This window comes from Myotis nattereri (assembly GCF_964212035.1).
Source record: "Myotis nattereri genome assembly, chromosome: 9".
In the NCBI taxonomy this organism is placed as follows: Eukaryota; Metazoa; Chordata; class Mammalia; order Chiroptera; family Vespertilionidae; genus Myotis; species Myotis nattereri.
The window spans coordinates 50169306-50192708 of record NC_138084.1 but is presented as its reverse complement, the minus strand read 5'-3'; the positions used below and the strand labels follow the sequence as shown (position 1 = coordinate 50192708).

General features: G+C 38.4%; 1 long non-coding RNA gene and 1 pseudogene across 2 annotated transcripts in view; both read left to right on the top strand.

Moving 5' to 3' along the window:
* Window positions 1-23403, top strand: part of LOC308525299 — a 1722993-nt gene that overhangs the window by 108523 nt on the left and 1591067 nt on the right. The window lies entirely within an intron of this gene.
* LOC308524801 (tripartite motif-containing protein 60-like) lies at window positions 453-2016 on the top strand (annotated as a pseudogene). The gene is made up of 2 exons: window positions 453-1027; window positions 1241-2016. The product of its transcript is annotated as a tripartite motif-containing protein 60-like (transcript).

Here is a 23403-nt window from a genome sequence, read left to right as displayed (position 1 = left end):
ACATTATTCCTCTACCTTATTAGCCATGTACTTGCATCTGCTTTTGTGATGTCAGGACACAAAGGAAATGTCTGTATGGGTTGACCCATGAAGAAGTAAAAGTAAAGAGTGTATTTTCAACTGGTAGGCGACTGGCTTCGGAGACTCTTCTTGGAGACACACTTCAGGGACTCACTTAAAGGAGCAGGCTCCAGAAACCACTTATGACTTGCATGGTGCTTGGTTTTTGACGGGAGTCCACAGCTGATTTTCACTTGGGGAACCTGACATTAGATACAGGAGAAGGTGACAGGAAAACTGGACGTCAGCTGCCCACTGGAACTCTTCTTGGAAGCTCCTACCAACTTCCACAAAGAGGGAGGCCTGAGCGGACCTCAGCTTCTCACTTTTCCTCGCTCCTGGAGGATCACACTGACTGAAGAGTCTCTTCTGATAGACACCTTCACTGCACCATGACCTTTGCTGCTTCCCTGGCCAAGCTCCAAGCAGAGGCCAGCTGTCCCATCTGCCTGGGTTACCTGAGAGACCCAGTGACCATTGCCTGTGGGCACAACTTCTGTCCCTCCTGCACCCACCAGCGCTGGGAAGGTCTACACAGGGCACCTTTCCCTGTCCTGTCTGCCTCCACCACTGCCCTGAGAGGAGCTTGAAGAGGAACACCTAATTATGTTACATGACTGAGATTGCTAAGCAGATCCCCACCTCAGGGAGCCAGAGGAAAATGCAGGAAGAAATACCCCAATGTGGGCAGCACCATGAGGTTCTGACCCTGTTCTGTGAGAAAAGCCTGGAGCTGTTGTGTCCCCAGTGCAAGGGCTCCTTAGACCCCCAGGATCAGCCCCTGATCCCCATTGAGGAAGCTACAGCTAGTCAGAGAGGGATGCTCAAAAGGTACATTGGGGTCCTCACTAAACACCTTAAAAATGCTGTAAAGGTATATAAACACCAAGGTGCAAATATTTTGGCAGTGAAGAAAAAGATGAATAAATGGAGGAAGAAACTGGACTATGAATGTAAGGATCTTAAGCAGGGGTCCTCAAACTACGGCCCGGGGGCCACATGCAAGTACAAATATTGTATTTGTTCCCGTTTTGTTTTTTTACTTCAAAATAAGATGTGCAGTGTGCATAGGAATTTGTTCATAGTTTTTTTTTTTTAAACTATAGTCCGGCCCTCCAACTGTCTGAGGGACAGTGAACTGGCCCCCTGTTTAAAAAGTTTGAGGACCCCTGATCTTAAGTATTCCTTGGAAATAGAGTACAATGAAATTGATTACGATCTATTTATTGAAGAGAATAATGTTGAAGAAAAACTAATCAAAAATGGAAGGCAAATTTCATACCATATGTTCAGGCTAAGCAATCTGTTAAGTGAAATAGAAGAGAAGTGTTTGCAGACAGATGAGGATTTACTCACAGGTATTGAAAGTATCCACAACAGCTATGAAAACAGAGTCCCTGGCCATCTTTTCATATAAATTAAAGAAAGCAATATTCACTGCCCCCCACATTACTTGGGCCTGCATAAAACGATCCGCACATTTCAGGCAGATTTGACACTGGATCCAGAAAATGCCCATCCCGACCTCATTATCTCAATAAATAGAAAACATGCGACATATAGGATACCAGATCGTCTTCTTAATCCCCAGGCACTTATTTCTTACCCAACTGTCCTGAGTTCTGAGGGATTTGATGCTGGCAGGCATTTTTGGGTGGTAACCATAGGAGTCACAGGTGAATGTTCCTTAGGTGTGTGTAAGGAATCCTTCCCCATACATACTCTCATATCACCATCGCCAAGCAATGGCTGCTGGACTCATACATTTGGCCCTTTCTCTATTCCAAAAGAAAAGATTGGTGTTTTTCTGGACTATGAGTTGGGAGAGGTTTCATTTTATAATTTGAAGACCTGCTCATACTTGTACAGAATCACTGCTGCATTTATAGAAAACTTATTCCTTATTTCTCCATTGCATCTTCTTCAGAATCTTTTACCGGTATCATCACAGTCTAGTGATGAGAAATTTGAAAGAAATTTTGTATGTTCTTAGTTGTTCCCTTGTTATTGACAGGAATACTTATAATAAAGATCCCGATTCCAGTTTTGATGTTTGAATGTTGTAAGGTTTTAGGATGCACCCTTCTCCTCCCTGACCTTAAACCTGGGAAAGCTGATGAGAAAGTCTAGGTGCTCTATCTTGGGGGTAGGGGGAAAGTGTCAATCAAATAAGCTTCTGCCAACATCATCCAGTACCTGCCATGAACATCACAAGCTAGTCCCTTTCCCTGTGCTCCCAGTCATTTTGGGACCTACTGTAATATCCAGCCTTCTCTCCGTCCAAAACCTCATCATGTAACAAATGTTTTCACACTCAAAAAAAAAGTTTGTATTTGTTCAGATTATAATTCTAGACACTCTCTTAGTCAAAGGTCAAACTTCCATGGCATAATAATCCCTGATTAGGCTGAAACTGAAAGATCCACCTGAGTACTTTGGGACTAGGGAAGAAAGCCAGCATATTTCTCACCACAGCTGTAATAATAAATGCAGTCAAGAGGACAAAGAAGCCTCCCATCTCAAAGACAGGGCTACAGTTCAAGCTGGGAAGGTGATCCCAAACAATTCTTCAAAAGAAAAATACTTAAGCAAGGACAGCTTGCTGACGTACAGGTTCAGATTTGGGAAGGAGAGTCCAAGAAGTGAAAAGTAAGAAATGCTAGGGATTAAAAATAGAAAAGAGAAGTCAAAGCCATTTAGATTATTTTCATATTTCATTGGGCAAAAAAACTCAGCAGGGCCTTTGCATGTCAGTAGCAGGGTATTGCTTGGGGAAAAAAAAAAAGGTCCATTTAAGAGAACTGAAGCCATACAAAGCTTATATTCATTACCTTTCCATTGCTGTTTCTTACTCCTTACAGGTTCTAGGCACAAGGGATCTTTCTTGAGCAACATTTCCACGGTAGCATGTATAACAGTGTAGTACCTGCATCCAGATTGTGTAGGTCTAACCTCAGCTCTTTCACTGGCTGTCTGTATGGCCTTGGGAAATTTATTTAACCCCTATGCCTAGTTGCCTCATCTGATTGATGTGAGGGTTGAATATATTGCAAAGTGTTGACATATGAGAACTGTGTAAGTGTTAGCTGCTATTACTAATCTTATTATTACTTATTGTTATTTTTTGGTCAAGAAGAGTTTCTCATGTAATCACCCTGTGCAGTGGACACACAGAAATGAATGGGTGCCTCTTGAGGGTCAGATGTGTGTAGCACCATTTGAACAGCTTTGCTTCTGACATATTTAATCTACACAGCCTTCAAGAAAGATAGATAGCATCATGCCTATTTTGCAGATAAAAACACTGAGGCCTAGAAAGGGAAACTAACTGGGTGAAGGTCACCCAGCTAGAAGGTGACAGGCTCAGCATACCATCAATCAGTCATATTTGAAGGCTTTGGTTCATGTCACAGTGCTAGAAGGATTCTCAGAAAGTAGGCATTTCAACTCTTTCTTGACTTTACAAAAGCAGATGCTTGTCTCCCTTTGACATACATCCATGCTGTCTTTTACTAGTATAAGGGCATCTCTCGGTGCTGAGTCTAAGAAAACAGCCTGATTGAATAAACTATTCAAAAAACATTGGCAGGAGTAGAGGGCAGGCAGGAGGTTTGAGGAGTTCAATGGCTATGACTGCATTCTAAGCGCTAAGGACTATAAAGGTACAAAAATGACCTGGACCAACCACAAAAGAGCTCACAGCTCCCTTTTAACTGACAGTTGCATTTCAGAAACACACACACACACACACACACACACAGAGAGAAAAATATTTGGAAGTGCGTGTTTTCCTTATGGACCCAAGCTTTGCTCTGAACACACATCTCATATATATTCGAGACATTATAAAATCAAAATATTGTATAAAACATTGAAGTTGGTACTAGAGAGCTGTCAGACAGGGACATAATCACTATAAAGAGATTATTTATTTCCTATGAATGGAATCACATTAAATGCCTGAGGCAGAAAGAGACATGAAGAACTGTTTAAGTTTTTTTTTTCCTTTTATGAAGACAATCCCAGTGCTTTGTGTTAATAGGTAATTGCATATCTTAAGTTAGAATTACTTATGTCTTTGTTTTTCATTTGATGACTTACAAATGAGGCATGTTTAGGACGGAATACATCCTATGAGAGTCCAGTAAAACATGTATGAGTTTCCACTCACTATTATTACTGTTAACTACTGCTGCTACTACTAACACTGTATTGTTAACCTTATAAAGTTCTTGCTATGTGCTGGGTACTTTGCTGAGTTATCTTATTAACTCTGACAAGAGCACTTCAGGTGAAGAAATTGAGGCTTAGATTATTAGAAGAATCAAGATTGTTTTCCTAGTGGAACAGTTCATCTCTTGAGGTCTCTCTAGGAGTTAAATTTTGGCTCTACCAAATTATCTAAAAATTACTTTGGGTAATTTGTCCCACTCTGAACTTCCATCTCCTCATCTATTAAATGAAAATAATAGTGACTGCCTCATTAGAAGTGTTGCTGTAATCAAGAGAAAGCACTCTACACAAAGAACAAATGCTACTTATTATTATTGAATGTGATCTGTCTTAGGCCCCAAAGCTTTGTGTGACATAATTAAGCAAAAGCAAATATCCCACAAAAGTTGGGTAAATGAAGCCCAGTTACAATATGCTAGGTCTAAAACTATTACTGCCAGTGCTTCAAAAGATAAGAAAAACACAAAATTGGAGCAGAAGTCATTTTGAAACTTGATTGGGGATGAGGAGCTGCTAGGCCAATACCAGAGACCTGCAGGAGCTAGGACGGAGGCTCTGGAGGGCACTCCTCCTTAGAGGGCAGTTTGAGTCCTTGCCAGGCTGTGGCACTGCGTGTCACCAAAGCCATCACTAATGCTTGCATTTAGTACATTTTATATCTTCTATCAAGAGGATTTTGGTAATTTTTTTCATGTCTAATCAAAGCAGAGAACATTACTGGAAAATGTTTAATCATATTGAAATAAAGACTTACAGAGAAGAAGAAAATAGTTTTGCGAGAGTCCCTACTTTGGGAGGAATTTATTTTAGCAGTAACTGCATACATAACAGTATTTTGATTTGTGTTTATGGTGGCATACACAGTACATACATTTGCATGCTAGGTGTATCTATCTGTATATATAGGTATAGGTGTGTGTACACATTTGTTAATAGTCCCTTAGACACATGCATTAGATTCCTGTTCACTGGCTTTTTCATGTTTATTGGACAGATTCATACTTTCTAACATTTTATAGTAATAAATATGTTTTACATTTTGATTGTCACAAAAATAATTATTATTTGATTTATAATGAGAGGATCGAGGCTTGGGGATTTAAAAAGACTCACCTCAGGCCACAGTCCTTGCATGCTCATGATTATAAAGTGGGAACTACCTCCTATGGCTTTTCAGTTTATGCTACACCAAGCTTGCCTCACTCATACTTATGCTTCTAGTTTAAAAATTCAATCTTTCTCCCTCCATCATTCCCTACCTCCCTTCCTTCTTTCTCCCTCCCCTTTTCCCTCTCTCCCCTCTCTTTTTCTCTTCTTCTCCATCTCTACTTGTGAAGTAATCTAGTTTTCATACAGAATAGTAGATATTCTATTACATTCTTATTATATATGCAACTAGTCTCCTTCTTGCATATGTTTCCTGTGCACAGTTGTATTTGTTTTGGATGAAATTTAGATCCAAGAATGTTAATTAACAAGATCTAATGTTAATGGAATCATGAAGTCCATATATGGTGTGTGTTAACTATCAGACCACCACTCATTGTCCTGACCAGAGCCACTATTTTAGATAAAGAATGATGAATGAAAGATGGTAATGACAATGTTGTGAAATGAAAAAGTGTCAATGCTATATACAAGTTTGAGTTATAGCTCCACAAGTTTCCTTTAGTGACTAGTTAGAAACAAACTCTGTAATAATTCTATGTCTAATGGTCAATGATGTGCCTTCAATATTAAGAATCTTTATTCCTGATTTGAGGTAACATTTGGATTCCCAAGAATTGTAACAGACAAAGTTTTCTAATGAAAACTAACTGTACTCTGGTTAAGAGCAGTGTATGTAGGAGGAATAAGTAGCTTTACTACAAAAGATTTATAAGGGATCCAGGGAAGATTTGCAATGTAATTAATCAGTCATGTGCATGTAGGAGCACTTTAAGCCCTGTTTAACAGCATGGAATGTAACAGCTATGAATAATTTCCTGCAATCAATTTTAGAAATCCTCACTACTTTAAACTTACATGCCACAAAAATAACAAAATACTTCTACAGTGGCCCACTTTGGTTTTATTGATGGTACCCATCAATCAGTGAGTGTAAGTTTGTCCCCATATCTTTACCACTGAGGATTGCAAAGCAACAGAAAGTAATTTAAATGCAGTATTGACTTGCTTTCTAAAGTCCTTAACACATTAGATATATTTCAAAAGACAAATGGGGAAGTAGCCCAGTAAAAAGTTTGGATCTAAAATATAAAAGAGAAATAAGAGAGGTTAGGTTGTTTCAAAACATAGAAAAAACAGTTGACTTAATAGACAGAAATGGAAAGGGACATAAGTTGAAAGAAAATTATATGAGAGGGTGGTTTTATTTCCAGCACATTTCCTTACACATAGGTATTCATTCATTACTAATTCTCTCCTTCCATCTTTCTTGGGAATTTGAACATAGTAGGAAACTGATTAATGTCTATTAAATAAATGAACAAAGCATGCGGGGTCTTTGTCCTTAAATGTGTTTATATAGAAATGAAGGAATTTACAGAAATTATATTAGAGTCTTTTTTGCCAGTGACATCTGTGCTACTTGGATGCTGGGAAACAGTCACCTTGCCGCTCCTCAGTCTTAGACAAAGCTCCTTGATGCTGTCTTCACCATTTTTCCTCATCAGATTAAAATATCTATCTCAAAGAGTAGAATGTTTTGGTAGTGCACAAATGTATTGGTTAGGTTCTGATGAGGGCTTTTATCCTCTGGAAATCTAGAAATACACATGCACACATCACATTATATGCTGTAGTAGGTACAGGTCAGCATGCCCACAGTTAGCACCCTTCTTTGGAAAGAAAAGAATGGGGAAAGCCCAGAGGTCACTGGGCCATACCATTGGTGGAAGGCTACTTGGCAGGTAAAGTCAAACCTTCTTTCTAGAACCTCTGCCCTCTGGAGCAATTTGGTTCTTCATCAAATTGTTCACAGAAAAAATGTCTCCCTTGTTGAACCAAACTTTGGTTTTTGAATGGACAGCCCTTTCAAGCTGATACCTGAATATGACAAAAAGAGTCTCTAGTCTGTAAGGCCCCAAATTCTCTGGACTCTCTATTTCTTTCCATTTATGCTCTCAAAACAGCTAATTCTTGGTAGAGCTCATCCTTTTTGTTTAATGCCTTGCTTAATAATGGCAAGCCACAGCTAACACTAATTTTTAGGATTCTCCCTCCTCTCTCCCCTCATATGCTTTTAGCCCAGCTTTCAAGTTATTATGCATATGAGCTTTACCAAGCATTTTTATCCCTGAATGAAATGAATCTCAGTTTTCACTGGGTCCAATTCACATTCCTTTACGTAGTAGTTTCACATTTTTGTTAAGGTAGCAACTCACTTCAAAGTAATAATTCTTACACTATTTAGTAGAAGATGTTCTGTAATAAGAAATTGACCCCAAAATGTGTAATGGCTCAAACACAGCCTGAGGTGGATGTTTCTGATCTGTAAGTAGTTCTCTTCTTTGCAGCCACCTATCTATCACCTTCTGGTTCCATGGCCTTGCATTTCTATTGCATCCAGATGGCAGGGAAGCTAGCATAGAGGCATGGAGGGAACATACACACCTTTTGAAAGCCTCAACTTTGAATTGGTACATGTTACTTCTGTTCATATACCATTGACTGGAACTCAGGCGTATGGCCACACCATACTACAAAAGAAGTTATAAAATGTAGTCTAGCTGTGTGCTAGGAAGAGGACACATAAGTGCTTGTACTGTAAACATTTCTGTCTGCCAGAGGTCCCTTTGACAGTTTCTCCACTGTTAAGGAAACCAGGTCACTATAAGTAAAATTATTTTATGAATTAATCATTTTCCCCCCCATTGGAAAATGAAGAGGGTGAATAATTGATATAGAATGGTCATGATGTGATCTTATGTCTTTTTTAAATCAGTTGGACAAATCAGGATCTTATATTTTGATTGTTTATAGTGTTCTAAACATAAACATGGCAGCAAAACAATGCTGGATAAATAACTCTGTTTTCCTGTTCATTGTTTAATGCTCTAAAGCAGAGTTCAGCATTTTTTCCTATGTTTTTAATTTATAGAAACATATAGCAGATAGGAGCTTGGGCACTGGAAGTAATTATTATTTTGGTCTTACCAGTTGCTTGATATAGAACAACTTTATTAGACCCGCCAAATCTCTGAATTTCAGTGGAAAGTGGCTAAGCTATCACCTGGGGTAGTTTTAAGTATTATATGTGATAATGCGCGAAATGTGCCTTGAACAGAGCAGGTACTCATTCAGTGGCACACATTACTGGCACATCTATTCTTTATCATGTGTTTGCGTGTGTGAAAGTTAATTTTGAATGTATTTTTGGTCTTTTAGTAGAGTAACAAACATTGGAGAATTGAAACTGCATTATTGTTCCTGTTATTTCTCACCATGAGTTTGATAGTGGATCCTCAATAAATATTTAACTAAGGACTTGAAGACTAGCATGTGTGTGGTCACAGACTACTCACAAGAGACTCCATAACATTGCTGCAGAACAGTGATTCTTAACCTTTCCAAATTTATATTCCTTCCATAACTATATAAGAGAACAAAGATCTCTGTGTGATGGAAATAAAAGGGTCCTTTATTATGAAAATGGAGATGTTTATAGACATTGTGTTGTTGTATTTATCATTGATGGTAAATTTTAAGAACAGAATTACTGTTTTTGTATTGATGGAAACCAACTTTATAACTCTGGCTTTAAAACAAATAATTGTGCTTAGTTTTGAAATGTATAATGATTAGATTTTTAAAAGATATTGCCATGGTAACTATGAGACCCAAAGTTAATAATAATTTAAAAATTTTAGTAATACTACTTTCAGGTGGAGTTGCCAGATTGCCAAGATAAGAGTGGGTGTGAGGTCCTTGGGGTACTGCTGAAATGAGCACTTTCAGAAGCCCCCATGGGAGGAGGAGATGTGGTAAAAGACTTTATTTGCATGGATTTACATTCCTGGGCTTTCAAAGTCACTTGGCCCTTAACCAAGTTCTGAAACAGGTACAGCTGGGGTTCTAGCAGAGCCAAAAGCTAGGCCAGTGCCCAGAGCTTCTGTCCATGTTGCAGCCGGGTCCAGTTCATAATTCAGGTTAATTAAAAATCCATTGATTCATTGCGTGGGTCCCATATGGCTGTGGGCCACATGGGCGCAAGGGAGCACCCCCTGCAATAGGAGTCACAGGAGCCCCACACCTGAGAATAAAAACTAAGAGAGTAAAAATCAAGAGAGCATCTTCCTTTGTTTGGAAGATTAAATATTCACATTCCGTGCTCTTGCAGTGGCCATACACATTCTGGCCACTGACTCACTCCTAGGTGTGACTGACAGTGAGGTAGTCACCTTCCCACATCACTCAGACCTTACTGGGCATACTGTCCAAACTGCCTTTATCTAGTCCCTTCCCCCATTTATTATGGGGGAACAGACTTGTTTATATTATTTAGTCTTCCCTTTACTTATTTCCTGTTAATAATAGCCAAATTATTACAACAGTATCAGCATGGTGAAAGAACAATAGGAAAAGCTCAGAGGATGAGAATTATGTCTCTAGCACAGGTTTCTGTGATGCTTCCAACCAGATGGAAGTCACTTCGTCTCATTTTTCACATCTATAAAATGGAGATGGTAGTAACTTCCCAAACTATATTCCCAAATTGCTGAGAAGATCACAGAGCCTCATAAACTACAAACCTTGATCTAATCATAGAGTATCATCATAAAATTGCACACTGGTAGATGAAAAGAGGACACTACACCCTGCTTTGTGGTTTGATACCCAGGTTGGGTTTATACAGTAGCTAAGAGACATGAGTTATAACCTTGGCTCTGCTACTGCGTGACCCTATGTTTGAAAAAGTCCCATAGCCTCTGTCTGTTTCCTCATCTACAAGGTTAGAATAAACAATATGACCTCTAAAGCCTTTTCTGTGTTGAAGTTCTGTGGTTCTAAGTGACTCCAACCAGACTTTTCGGCTTAGACTCCCTAACCATCAACAGAATAAATTGCAGGGGCAGCTGGCTGGGGTGAGGGGCACAGTCTCTGGCCACAGAAGAGCATAAAACTAAGGGGACCACAAGGCGGTCAAACAGATGACGGAGCTCTCATTAGCAATGTGCTAAAGCTAGTGACATCCAGGGACAATTGCAGCTGGCATTTCCTCCACGTTAGGATGCCTGTTCCATTCGTTTTTCTGTGCTAGCTCAGTCTGAACTCATCCTCTGAAAACTGAAGAAAGCACTCTTTGTTTAATAATCAGAGTTTGGGAAATAATCATTAAATCCAGACTTCATAGCACATCTATTATGTGTATAACAGCATGCTTTGCAATGGCAAAATTTGAAAAATGAATGGTTCTCACACTTCTGTTTGGGGAAGAGTATGTGCTTTGATGCCAGAGAGCTTTGCGTTCAGGGCCCCATCTGTTGCGTATTGGCCATATCTCTTTTATTTGCCCTTATGTTCACTGACTAACCATACCTGAAAAAAAGCAGGTACTTAGTTGACCCGAGAGATTATTTTTGGTTAGATCATATTTTCTCTGAGTCTCACTTTCTTTAGATAAAATGAGAATAATGACACCCAATTCATAGAGTGATTGAAGGATTAAACAAGATGAGAACGGATAGTCCTTTGTGTGGTAGAATTACTCAGTAAACAAACATTTCTCTTTCTTGCACAAACTCTCCTAGCTTTCCTTATAGCACGATAGTGTGGAGAAAGCATCAAGGATGTTTACAAACAGAAATTTAAAAGTAAAATAATCTATGGAATAAATAAACCATACCAAAAAAAAAGGAGTAGTTGATTCAGACTGAGAGATGAATATGGTAAAAAGCCCCCAAAAGTATTCAAGAAACTGAAAGCCATTGAGGTACCCACTTCAGTAAGAGAGACATATAAATAAGCCACATATGGTGTAAGCTCTACAGCCCCTGTCCTTACTGCCTGCCACACTTAGGAGCTGCATCAAAACTGATAAGCGTGAATACCCTTGCAAGGATATTCAAAATTGAAGAGTATCCTGGATTAGCATGACAGAGAATTCACTAGGGAAGTGCCCAGAGTAACCAAACAATAGTTTTTATTTGTTTTTTGTGTATGTGTGTGTATTTTAATAAAAATGACATTATCTAGGAAGGAAGGCTTATAGCTCAGATTCCTGGAGACCTAAGTTCAAGTCCTACCTTCATTACTTCTGTGTTATAAGAACTGGGACAAGTTACTTAATATCTGTAAGCATCACACTGACTTTGCAAAGTTGTTGTGAAGGTTTAGTGATATTATGTACCCAGCGCATTGCAAGAACAGAGGACTCCACCATGTCTAAAACGTAGTAGGCACTCAATAGGCATTGATTGGTCAACTCAAGAGCCACTGAATTAATAATGAATTGGGATCATGTCCCTTTAGAAGGCCGATATGATGATTTAATATAAATATAACAATAGCTGGCATTTAGTAGGTAGTCAATAAATATTTCCTTCCTTTACCTTAGTAGAAAGACAGTTAGAAATGTATTAGAATTTTTAACAACAACCATATAATTAGCATCAACTGGACTTTTAGAGGTCAAGTTGATTGAATCAACTAGCAGTAATTAGGAAACCACAGTACATGTGCAACACTCAATATTCAGAAAAAATCCTGGTGTCTCTGTGATCTATTGCTTAGAGCCCTTTATTGCCAAGGTTAGCAGAGCTTGCTTCGCGAGCATGTGACCAGTGAAGTGCTAAGAGCCTAAAACCAGAAGGGCCTTGTGCTTAGAATATGAAGCCCAGTGATTGCCATCAGGAAATTCTTAATAATTTGGTCTTGGAATTTTTGTTTTATAAGTGAATTCTGTGACACAATGAAACATTCCCTGGGGCAAATGGGCTTTCACTCATGCATGATGCTGCCTCCTGCCTTCTCTCCTCCCTGAAATGGGGTTCTCTGTTGCCCACTTTCTGCTCCCTGGCACCCCAGGTCCTGGCTCTCCATTCCTCGTCTCGTGAGGAATGTCTACACCTGTAGAGAATTTTGATGAACATTTGTTTGAGCCAAACAGAGGATATAACAGAAGCAAGATCTCAACAGAATGAGATTAATGCCTGGAGAGAAACAGTTTTCAGGTTTTCATTTGTTTGTTTGTTTGTTTCTTTTCTAATGTATTTAAGATTAAAGAGGAAACATACAGAAAATTACATGAAGGAAGGAGGAAGCAATGTGGGATTAGATTAGAGATTAAAGATGCGATGCTTTCTTGAGGGGTATGAAAGGGTGTCAGGTATTAGAAGGAGAGGCCTGGAAGTGGGCATTTCAAAGGTGTGTTAGCCTAGATGCACAGAAACAATGGGTGGGGCCTGCTTAAGACAAAGATAATCCTTTTAGTAAAGAAGTTGTGATGCCTGGGGCATGACTACCCACAATGACCTGCCCAGTTAGGAATGTGTGATCAAATCACCCATGAGATTGCTTTCCATAAACCCCCCCCCCTTTTTTTTATCATTCACAGGTGCTCGTGCCACCCACCCTTGGTGGCAATTTGATCACATGGCTTGGAAGGTGCATGTTTTTCCATGGCACTTCCTCTGCCCCATTTGGACACATGTATGGAAAGGGATAGAGTCTGGCATACAGCCTGCGGTTGCTTGGGCGAGGCCCGGTGGCAGCCACCCTGACTGTGACTGGCAGTGCCCCTGCATATTCAGCAGGTGTCTCAGCATTAGCCTCTGTCCCATTCCCCTAATCTGGGTGATGAACCAATAAATTTAAGAGGCTTTAATCTCTAGGGGCCATCTGCCTCCCTGGGTTAAAGCTGGGACCTGTGGAAAGGACTGGCTACCCTCGGGCAGGGCCCTGTGTTCCTACTTTGCACTGGGCCTCAGAAATTATGTAGTAGGTCCTGAATGTTGGGCAAACAAGATAGCTGAGGCTAACAAAATGAGCACAGATGTTTTATAATGTGACTAAGGCTGGTTCCTATCATGCACACATGTCTGGACATCTGAGGCTTCTCTGGGTAAGGAGCCCCTATATGTCAATATACACAACATATGCACTTGGAAGCCCAAATACCTCCAATTCAAAATGGTCTATTTAACACTCAAAGTGACTTCCACCCAATCCAGTCTGATTATTTTCTGAGAATGCCACGGTTATTTCATTTCACTTTTGAGTGTAAAAACTCAGTCACACTGGAAACTCCCGGCTTTCTCACCCCCCTATGTGATATACATCAATTATACCTCAGAGGATTTAGTTTCAAAATAGCTCTTGAATGCAGACATTTCTATTTGTCCTCACAACCATCATATGAATACAAGTTCCCACAGATCCCTGATCTAACTCCATGCATTCCTTCCTGCCCTCTGCAATTAGAATGGTATTGTTGCAAAGCCAGTCTGATTATGACATTAAACTCTTAATGGCTTCTGATTTATCTTTGGAAAAAGGAGCACATTCTTAACTTGGGGCACAGCCCTGCATGATCTACCCCCTACTCTTTCTTCCCTGTCACACTCCTTATTGCTGCCTATAGCTCACACCCTGCCTTTCCTAACTCCTCTGAATGTGAATGTTCTCATGCTGGGTTGGTCCCTCATCTCCCCAAACTTCAAATTCCAACTCTTCTTCAAATTGCAGTATACGTAATACTTCCTTATAAAAGCCTGCTCTGATTTTTCTGTTATATAATACATTGCCCTATGTAGCATGTCTTGGCAATAACACATTTAAAATTTTTATTCACATGTGCGTTTTTATTGTTGTTGTTAATATCTGTCTCCCCTAATTAGACTATGGCCATGTGTATTTTATCTCCTGGGCTCTTGCAGTGAATGGTATATAGTAGATGCTTAATAAGTATTGATTGAATAAATGAATGAATGTTCATTCACGTCATGCTTTTCTTCAATAAATCCTATAGGGCAAGTGATATTCACAGTTCCCACAACCTAGTATGTTGCATGACTGAAAAAGCATAGATTGCAACTATGCAATTTCTTAAGAATCATTTAATCTCTTTGGATCTGAGAGGCTTTTAACCTATAAATCTGTTGTCTAATAGCTTGCCTAAGCTATTTGCTATTTAATAGGGGATTCTGCTAAAGAAATATCATTTGGTTTTGGCTTTGTATTTTCACATTTTTGTGTGTTTGTTGGCGAGGTCTATAAAATTGGGGTTTTATTTTAGTTTTATAAATAAATAGTTTGTTTTTTGACTGTTATTTGTCGTTACTTGCTAGGTGCTTCACATGTACATGCATCAGATTATTTTTTTTTTAGGGTACAAGATATTCACCGGGTATGTCTACTTCTCTTCTTTTTCTACTCTACATGAGAGAGAGTTCAGGACATTTGCAAAACAGAGCATGTGAAGAACTCTGCAGTGATTAGGACTCTTTTATACTTCTCCAATGGTTTTCACAAATACCACAGAATTTGGAGAACTAGAGTCAAGCAACTCAATTAGAAGCCTTGCAATAGTACCTATCATCTCTATGCGTTTGAACTAGTTAATTATCTTTAAGTCTTTGTCAATAACGGATTTTGCACATTTGTTGTTAGAATGAAGTGAAGTATTATAAATAAAACCACTTTATAAAGAACAAAACATCTTTTATGTTAAACATCATTTATTATTAATTACTGATTTATAAATTGTTTTATTTCTAAGGACTGGACTGCCAATGTAACTTTCTGCAATATGATTAACAAATTTCTATTCCGTGAGACAGTTGCTTGTTAATAATTCTACTGATACAGTTTTTATAGGAGGTTACCAAGAAAAATGTTGAGTTTATGATCTTAAATATAGGTATTGATTAAATGAGTGAATGAATGTGCATTCACCTTATGTTTAAAAATAGGTATATATTCAGTCACTGAAGAAAAAGTTTCACATGATCTCACTCATATGTTGAATCTAATGATGAAAATAAACTGTTGAACAAAATAGATCCAGAGACATAAAAGCATAAAACAGATTGTAGAATCTTAGAGAGAAGGTAAGGGTAGGTGGGTGGGAAGAGATCAACCAAAGAACTTGTATGCATATATGCATAACCCGTGGACACATATAATAGGGTGGTGAAGACCTGGGGCAGGCAGGGGCAGGGGTAGGGGTGGGCTATAAGGCATAAATGGGAGAGAAAAAAGGGGACAAGTTATACTTTCAACAATAAATATTTTAAAAATAAATACATGAAAATAGTCATATATTAACTATATGATGAGGCTGATGATAGCATAGTCTATATCAGTGGTTCTCAACCTTCCTAATGCCGCGACCCTTTAATACAGTTCCTCATGTTGTGGTGACACCCAACCATAAAATTATTTTCGTTGCTACTTCATAACTGTAATTTTGCTACTGTTATGAATCATAATGTAAATATCTGATATGCAGGATGTATTTTCATTGTTACAAATTGAATATAATTAAAGCATAGTGATTAATCACAAGACAATATGTAATTATATATGTGTTTTCCGATGGTCTTAGGTGACCCCTGTGAAAGGGTCATTCGACCCCCAAAGGGGTCGCGACCCACAGGTTGAGAACTGCTGGTCTATATGTTTGCCATGTTAAAGTTTTAAAGATAACAGTGCCTCATTTGTTGCTCAAAGCATGGCTTTAATGTAGCATCCCATTTTATACTTGAGGATTGAGAAATTAATAAAAGAGCATTTGAAACCTTCAGTTCTTTCTCTCACCCTTCTTCCCTCCCTTCCTTCTTCCTTCCTTCCTTCCTTCCTTCCTTCCTTCCTTCCTTCCTTCCTTCCTTCCTTCCTTCCTTCCACAAAACCAGCCAAGATCTTGTGATGGATTATACATTGTAATTGGGCTTCAGGAAACATGCTATTTATTTTTTTCAATGGAGTAAAAATAAATACAACTGTTGTGCTATTTTTTTTCTTATTTCAAAAAAGAGGGATATTAGCCTGTAATTCTCTTTCATTGTGTTGTCTTTATCTGGTTTTGGTATTAGGGTGATGCTGGCTTCATAGAATGTGCTTGGAAGTGTTCCTTCCTCTTGAATTTTTTCAAATAGTCTGAGGAGGATAGATTTTAGTTCTTTCTGTAATGTTTGGTAAAACTCCCCTGTGAAGCCATCTGGTCCTGGGCTTTTGTTTGCTGGAAGCTTTTTGATGACTGCTTCAATTTCTTCCATAGTTATTGGCCTATTGAGATTTTTAGAATCTTCCTGATTGAGTTTTGGAAGGTTGTATTTTTCTAGGAATATGTCCATTTCCTCCAGGTTTTCTAGTTTGTTAGAATAGAGTTGTCCATAGTATTTTTTAACAATCCTTTGAATTTCTGTGGTGTCTGTTGTTATTTTGCCTCTTTCATTTCTGATTTTGTTTATTTGGGTCCTCTCTCTGCTTCTTGGTGAGCCTGGCTAGAGGTTTATCAATCTTGTTTATCCTTTCAAAGAATCAGCTCTTCATTTCATTGATCTTCTGTATTATTTTTTTGGCCTCTATGTCATTCATTTCTGCTCTGATCTTTATTATATCCTTCCTTCTGGATACTGTAGGCTTTTCTTGTTGATCTCTTTCTAAGTCTTTGAGTTGTAGAGTTATATGATTTATTACCATTTTTTCTTGTTTTTTGAGGTAGGCCTGTAGAAATCCATTGTCTTGATAAATTCAATGTAAATTTTTGAAAAAAAAATCTGTTTTCTAAATTTAAACAGAAAACTTTACACAAAGAAAATAGTTCAATGAAGAGAAAGCCTCCCTTATTTCTGATATATATTTCTATTTTTTTCTTTTTCTCCAGGAGGAATTTTAAAAAGATCATCAGAATATGTGATTTCTCTAGTGTTCTTGAGAAAAGAGTCATGAAAATTTTTACCATGAAAATTTTGACAATCTGTAAAATCAATGCATAATTAATAGTAACTGCAAGCTCTTGATGTTGATAGGATCTAATATATTAAAATAATATTCTTGGCCATGACAGCTCATTGTAAATAATTTTCAGCATAATGGGTAGCATGCATAACAAGCAAATCAGCTGTGTAATCCTAAGTCATAACTTGAAGTTTCTGTGTAGGATCTAGACACAAAATTACTGGTGTTAGAGGACTGTGATTATTTAATTATTTTTTTATTCCTAACCTCATTAATTAAAATAATTTAAGCCCACTGACTTAATCATGATATTTTTATAAATTATCATTATATTTTTAAAAGTTTTGAACACACTAGTGCATATTCACATAAGATGATGAATATTGGAAAAAAGGTAGTCAGAATTAAGCTTTACAGTACATTTTGAAGATCAGTGGGGGGTAAATTTTATGAACCACTTCTACAGTCTCCTGATTATTTAGATTCTGAATTTGGATCTCTTCGTGCTTCTAGATATGTTTTGAATAAGTCACACTTTCTACTTTTCCTCCTTTGGCTACAAAAAGGAAAGGAATAAGCATGCAGGTAGATTCCATGTGCCTGTTATTCTGCTAAGCATTTGTACATATGTATTCTCATTTTATCCCTTAATAACCACTTGAGAGGAACCAAAGACTAAGATTCATTGGGAATTAACTGTTCTGGGATTTATGAAACAATGATCCTATTTAATTATTTATCCTAATGGATATTAATATTCTAATTTTATACATCTAGAAAGTGAGTCTCAGAAGTTTAGTGACTTGAGCCAGGTCCACAGGTTGAAGGTGAAAAGTTCTGCATCAGAACTTAGGTCTTCTTATGCAAAGTCTCAGACTTCCCCTTTCACATTGCAACTGCTCAGCTGGCAAGGGTTGCTACAGAATGAATGCATACTGGGGCCCCATGTAGACACTCCTTTAATTCTCCCAGCTGATTTATTTTGACACTCTGCGCACAGACACAGGTCATGCCCAACAAAATTCTGTATTGAGGTGTTAAGTACAGAGGAAAGAATTTGAAGGAAATTAATATTCTGACTGGGACAATTATACACAAAATATATTTATTTAAAATTATCCAAGCACTTTAGATGGCTGAGTTCTCAGCAGGAGGAGAGCATGAAGTAGTTACCAGATTATCTTCCTATTATGAAATTAAGGTTCCAATCAATAGAGAAAAACAGTATGTTCCAAAAGAGGGAGGCAAGTTAAATGATACCTCTGGGACATTGCCCATCCTATATACTAAAACCCTAATATGCAAATCAACAAAACGGCAGGGCAACTGGTTGCTATGATGCTCACTGACCACCAGGGGGCAGACACTCAATGCAGGAGCTGCCCCCTGGTGGTCAGTGCGCTCCCACAGGAGAAGTGCCGTTCAGTCAGAAGTTGGGCTCATGGCTGGCAAGAGCAGCGGCAGTGGTGGGAGCCTCTCCCACCACTGCTGCAGATGGGGGTTAAGAAGCAAGGGGTCCTGGACTGTGAGAGCCCCAGACTGCTAGAGAGATGTCTGACTGCCAGCTTAGGCCTGTTCCCCGGAAGTCATTTCCTATTGGATAGACCTTATCACATGGCCTTGCATAGAAATAGAAGGTGGTTGGAAATGTAGCCACTTTTCTATGGTAATTATACCTTGGAAGGAACAAGAATTATTGGGTATCAGCTAGCTTCTTCTACCAAAGTATTGGCTTGCTATCGTATAAGAAATATTAAGTATATGGAGTAACTAGAGAAACAGGAAAACCAAAGAATCTACTGCCAAAACTAAGAAATAGATGGGGAGAAAATTAGGAAAAAAGAGCAGGTGAAGTACAGTTATGAAGATATGGACAATGAATGTTTCTGGAATTTAGAGTGTTATTTGTAGAGAATGAGGATGTTTGAACTCACCTTTGGATAAAGAAAAAGATCAAGGTGAAAGGGCATATAGGATTAGGGACATTTATGATAGTCAAGAAACTTGTCAAACACTGCATATGGCATCTCATTTTACCATCAAAACCATCATGAAAGGTTGATATTATTAAATATTTTCTTAGAGGAAAAAAACCTAAAAGGCTAAGAAATATTTAGACACTTGTCAAACATGCATAGCTAATAGATAGCAAGGTGAAGGGGTAAAATGCACTTCTGTGTGTCCGCTGCCCTCAATATTGTACTGTGACACAACTTCCCTCCTTACCCCCAGATATGTGGGTTTTCTATTTATCAAGCAATTCTGGGACACCAGCTGGTTGTTATACAGTTTATCTCAATTCTGACTCTATCTACCTGGAGATAGCATCAGATCCAACAGCTTAAAGGCTGTCTCATAGGACTACTTCTTTACCCCTACTTAAAATGCCAGTTGCAAGTCTATGTTGTCACTTGTGCTTCTGACCCACTGTCTGTAGAGCAGATGTTCCTACAACACACTCCTTGGATTTAGTTAATTTTAAGGTATGTAGGAAGGGGTTTGGAGCTTCTGTGCTCTCTCTGGGCATACTACCCTTCCCACATCTCTACATATGCACCAATGAGGAAGCTCTCCAACCACACCCTTTTGGGTTTTTTTGGAGACTTCATCACATAGACATAATTACTTAAATTATTGGCATTGGTGACTGAACTCAATTCCAACTCTAATCACATAATTGGTTCTTCTGGAAACCAGCCCCCATTTTTAGTTGCTTTTCAAAAGTCATCTCATTAACAATGTGGTGGGAAAGGGTTTGTTATAAATGTCAAAAGACACCTTGTGGCTCTTATCATTTAGGAAATTCCAAGGATTTTAGGAACTCCATGCCTGAAACATGACAAGACCAAATTATATATATATATATATATATATATATATACTAGAGGCCCGTTGCAGGAATATTCCTGCAAGAATAGGGCTTCCTGAGGTTGGAATGAAGCAGAGAAGGGAGCAAAGCTTGCCAAGGTGGGCTTCGCTCCCTTCTCAGCTGCCTCGGCTCCCTCCCTTCTCTGTTCCCTCACTCCCTCCTGTCTCTGCTGTCTCAGCTCCCTCCTGTCTCTGCTGCCTCACTTCCTCCTGTGTCCACCGCTTTACTCCATCCCTTCTCTGCCACTTTGCTGCCTCCCATCTCTGCTGCCTTACTCCCTCCCATGTCCATTGCCTCAGCTCCGACCCCATCTCTGCTACCTCGGCTATGTTCCGTTCTCCGCCCCTTCTCTCCCTTCTGCAGCGCTTGGCTTCCTTCTACACTGTCTTCAGTCTTCACTCAGGGCCTGTGTATGCAAATTAACTGCCATCTTTGTTGGGTTAATTTGCATATCACTCTGATTGGCTGGTTGACATAGCGGAGGGATGGTCAATTTGCATGTTTATCTTTTATTAGTGTAGAGATTTCATAAACCTAATTTCTATCAAACCAAATTCTGTACAAATTCAAAAATTCAAATCTTCTATACTATGAACTAACCAAGATGAATCTCTTGAAAGTCTCTGTTCCAGATATAATTGCTCTTCATTAACTTTTCACAGAATATCCTAAGTGTTATACAAACTTTAGGTGTGGTGGGAGAGGTTTCTGGAGGGGACTCAGAGAAGATCTACTTAGATAATACACCAGACCAGGAGTAAGTTCTCTCTGCTAATGACTTAAAATACAGATAGTTGTGAAGAGGAGTGACACAGAAAGTACTCAGGAAGAGAGGAAGTCCTAGCAGATAGTTTAGGTCTATTGGACACCAGAAACATGTGTTTGAATTATAATATAACCCTTTTTTAAGGCTATACAGAAGAGATAGAGACCTAGAGGCTCTTCAACTTTTAATTACATACCCACGGAACATCTGAGCCCAAATTTGACTTCACAGTTGTTTGACTTAAAGTCTCTGGTCTAATATGATGCTGTAGTGTAAAGACAGAGATACACAATAGCAGGGTCTGACTACGGAAACTTCACATGAACAAAGAGAACAGGGAAAAGAAAGAGAGGACATATTCTGCCCCTCCCCTTTAGTTTTGGTTCCTTTTCATCTCTGTGAAAGGACATAGAGGACAACAATGATATTTGTGGAGGAAAAATAGAAAGAATATGTCTAAACTGTTCAGATTCCAAAAATAATTTTATAGGCTAAGATTTGCGATAATTCCTAACTAAAATATATTCTATAGGCATAAAAGCAAAGTAAAGTACTTTGGTTGAAACAAAACACAAAACTAATGAACAAATTAGAGAAAAGTATTTGGTAAGGAGTGTGGAATGCTGTGTTAATAGCAATCAGATGAAAAATAACCATGGATTTGGCTGACTAAAAGTACTTAAGGAGACTTTAAAAGCAATGATAAATTTTGACTGCATTAGGAGAATCATAGTATCTACATGTTGGAAAACATTATCTCTTTGACCCAGAGGCCTTTGCTCTCTTATTTACCACAGTAATCACAAGGACACAGAGCCCTTCCTGGAATAAAGTTTAAAAACAAAACAAAACAAGAACACTTGCTAATTGAATGTATAAATGAATGCATGACATTTAAGTATGAACATGCACTCATGGACCTCAGACAGTTTTATTTTCACTATTTTTAATTTTTCAATTGATTTTTAGAGAGAAAAGTGGGAGGGAGGAGAGAAACATCAATATGAGAGCAATATGTTGATCAGCTGCCTCCTGCATGCCCCCTACTGGGGACTGGACACACAACCCAAGCATGTAACCTGACCCAAAATTGAACTGGCAACTTTTGGTGCACAGGAGGCGGTCCAACCAGCTGACAACACTGGCCAGGGCTCTTTTCAGTTTTAAGGGTCTCAGTCAAGAGAAGCAGGGTTTACTCATTTATGTTACAAATATTTACTGAGCCTCTACAGTATGTTAAGTACCCTGGCAGATAGTGGAGATAAAATATTGCCATTACAGGACCTGTTCCTCATAGAGCCAATAATCTATGGGCCTACAAATGGAAAAGTGTCTCTAAGTTCTGCTATGTTTACAAGAATTGAGTTGAAGAGAGCTCTCTGAGCTATGGAGAAGCACATTTTAGGATGTGTTGGTACTCATAATCAATGGCTTGAGCTATTTGAAGTGATGCTATATGCGGGGAAAAATCTAATCATTCATTGTAGCACCAGAAATCATAACAAAGTATAACACATAGAAGTTTCAGAGAGGCAACATTCTGCTTAATATTAAGAAGAAACTTTTTAAATAATTATTCCTCCCCCTTTTCACAAATTAATATAGGAAAGATGAATATTATTATAGCTAAATAGTTGTTATAAATTATTTTTAAATGTCTTGTGCAGTAATTTGTAAAAATTTCAGTTGTTAATATCAATTGTATTAAAGGAAACAAAGAAAGAGGAGAGAAATTGATAGAGGTGAAAGAAATTTACAATTTAATCTGTGAGAGCATGAAATTTACCTATAGTTCACATGTGAATTCTTGTCTTCTTTGGTCAAATTTGGAACAAGAGTATTTATTCATGCCATGTCACATCAGTCAGACTAGAGATTTGTTCTAATTTCCACATAGTTACTCCTAAGTGTACACTGTCGTAGTAGATGGTCAAGGAAGCCAAGGTATCTTTAGCATTCCCTTCTATTGCAGAGGGATTTAGGAAATTCTCCATGAAATACAGAGACTTCTCCTGGTAAAATCAAGTCAACTATATCATTAACGGTTCTCTAAAAGTTTTCCCTCACTTGAATCTCACAGAGTCTCTCTCCTTTGAGTTCGGATTGCCAAATTAAACAAATAAATAAACAGATGCCCAGTTAAATTTGAATGCAGTATTTGGGGCATTCTTATACTGAACAATTATTCTTGGTTATCTGACAGCCACATATGGCTGAGTACCTTATTTACAATTAATCTGGTATACCTATTCTAGAGCAATATTTTATAGTGGGCGAGGGCATAAGCAATTATTCATTGTTGACATGAAAATATGAAAATGTATTTGTGTAAAATATGAATACTCTCACTGTCCCAGAATTAGTTGAGGTATCAGAAGTAGAAGAAAATGACTTTAAAATTGCCTTTTTCTTTAAGGATTTCAGAGCTAGTAGTTCTTGACAAACGTGTAAGCCAAAACCAAAACATAATGTCACAGGTACTACGCAAGAAGTCTGCATGGAGTAGGGTGGAAGTAACCAAGGACGGAGAGTGTCTGGCCTGCCCTGGCAGGATGTGAGGAGAGTCCAGGGA